This window comes from Mesocricetus auratus, unplaced genomic scaffold (genome assembly GCF_017639785.1).
Source record: "Mesocricetus auratus isolate SY011 unplaced genomic scaffold, BCM_Maur_2.0 Super-Scaffold_6730, whole genome shotgun sequence".
NCBI classification, from domain to species: Eukaryota; Metazoa; Chordata; class Mammalia; order Rodentia; family Cricetidae; genus Mesocricetus; species Mesocricetus auratus.
Genome location: NW_024429184.1, coordinates 94,474,304 through 94,476,769, shown reverse-complemented (window position 1 = coordinate 94,476,769; position 2,466 = coordinate 94,474,304). Strand labels below are relative to the sequence as shown.

The following is a 2,466-nucleotide window of genomic DNA, read 5'->3' as shown; positions in this document are numbered from 1 at the left end:
AGGGAACAAGAAGGCAGAGTTGAGGGAAGGATGGAGGGGGAGAAAATGATAAAGGGGTTCATTATGGGGTTAGTGAGAAACCTGGTGCTAGAGAAATTCCCAGGAATCCATGATGATAACCACAGCTAAGACTACTAGCAACAGTGAAGAAGGTGTCTTTACTGGTCTCTCCCTTCAATCAGATCAGTGACTACCCTAATTTTCACCGTAGAACCAGCATCCAGTAACTGATGGAAGCAGACATAATGACTCGCAGTCAAGCAGTGGGCCGAGCTCCTTCAGTTCAGTTGAGGACATGGAGAGGGAATATATGAACATGGGGGGTCAAGAGCAAGATGGGGAAAACCTGAGAAAGCTGACCCAAACTAGTGGGAGGTCACAGAGTATGACTGATAGCTGGGAAACCTCAAGAGACTGAACTAGAAACTCTGGATGTGGATGACAGTTATATGGCTTGATCTGTTGGGTAGGGCCCTAGCAGTAGGTCAAGGACTTATCTCAGGTTCATGAACTGGCATATTGGGGGCCCATTCCATATGCTGTGATACCTTATTCAGCCTTGATACAGGGCTTGGTCCCACTTCAATTTGGTAAGTCAGCTTCGTTGATCCCCAAGGGATGCCATACACCTTCTGAGGTGTCGACTGGGGGTGGCAAATGAAATGGTGGGGGCAGGAAAAGGAGAGGGAGGAAAACTGGGGTTAGTATGTAAAATGAAAAAAATTTTAAATAAAAAATGAAAATTAAATTTAAAACAATGTAGATTAAAAGATATGCATTAATTAAATTATTAATGGCCAGTAAGAAACAAGCCTAAGATATCACCTGATCTTTTCTAATTAATAATAAATCTCCATGTTATAACTGGAGACCTGGGGAGCTGATAAAAATATCCAACTACAGTTCATTATTATGTTCTAAAAATGCAAAGGGTCTCCTGCACAGAGGGGGTAAGTACTCAATACTCAATACAGAAAATGCCACATAGGTATCCACCCAGTGCAATCTGGTGAACAGAATTCCTAGCATGCATTTCTCTCATCAAGAAGGACTATATCTTTATATCTTTTTTACCAAAAAGAAAGAAAAAATACACGGAAACTACTTAACATCAGAACATAACTGAGGCTGCAACACAGAGAACACAGTGCTAAGCACAAAGAAGTCTTCTGCCTCTTGCAATTCACTCTCCCTTCCTTCTTTCAGGGTCCTTTTTCAACACAGCCATGGGTCAGTTATTCTCTGCTCAGGATGAAGACCATGGAGATTCAGAGAACAAGTTCAGTGCATATTTTCAGAAGAATAAGAAAGAAAACAGAATCATTTCTCAGGAAAATATCAGTTTAATAGAATTTTATCTGAAAAAAGGAAACATCCAGGGGGCAAACTCTTTAATCAGTAAGGCATTAAAAAATATTGATGAGGCCCCCATAAGCATTGAGGTGACAGGAGAGTCTGGGACAGGGAAGTCCAGCTTCATCAATGCCCTGAGGGGAGTTGGGGCTGAAGACAAAGGTGCAGCTGAAGTTGGAGTAGTGGAGACGACTATGGAGAGAACTCCATACAAACACCCCAAAATTAAAACTTTGACTCTATGGGACCTGCCTGGCATTGGAACTATCAAGTTTCCGCCGAAGGATTATCTGGAGAAAGTGCAATTCCAAGAGTATGACTTCTTTGTTATTGTTTCTGCCACACGTTTTACAAAACTCGAATTAGACCTTGCCAAAGCAATCACAACCATGAAAAAGAATTACTACTTTGTGAGAACCAAGGTAGACGTTGATTTATACAATGAAAAGAAATCCAAACCACGCACATTTGACAGAAAAAAGACCATGGAGAAGATCTGAAGCTACTGTGAGAACATCTTTATACAGAATAACATGGATGTACCACAGATCTTCTTGATTTCAAACAATGACTTGCGTGTCTGTGATTTTCCACGCCTGATGAAGACCCTGGTAAAGGATCTCCCTGCTCAGAAGTGCCACAATTTTATGATTTCCTTGCCGAACATTACAGAGGCAGCCATTGACAGAAAACGCAGGTCTGTGCAGCAGACTATCTGGTTGGAAGGCTTCATGGATGGACTTCTGGCTACTGTTCCTGTATTGGGCATTCTCAGAGATGATGCGGAGAGGCTGAAGGTGAAGCTAAATGACTATCGAATCATCTTTGGAGTGGATGATAAGTCCCTGAAATTCATGGCCAAGGATTCACAAGTACCTGCTGAAAAACTGAAAAAAAGTCATTAAATCTCCTTATTTATTGGAAACCAAGAAAGAAGAGACATTAAGAGAAACATTTTTGAAATATTTGGAGATATTTGCCTCAGCTAATGGTGGGCTCCTGGCTGCAGGTCTTTACTTTAGGAAAACCTTTTACTTGCATCACATCTTCCTTGACATGGTGACTGAAGATGCCAAAGTTCTCCTTAGAGAGTATACTCAAAAAAGTAGTTAG

At 41.3% G+C, this 2,466-nt stretch overlaps 1 pseudogene; it reads left to right on the top strand.

Moving 5' to 3' along the window:
• The first annotated feature begins 1,226 nt into the window (after positions 1–1,226).
• Positions 1,227–2,466, top strand: LOC101833938 (annotated as a pseudogene).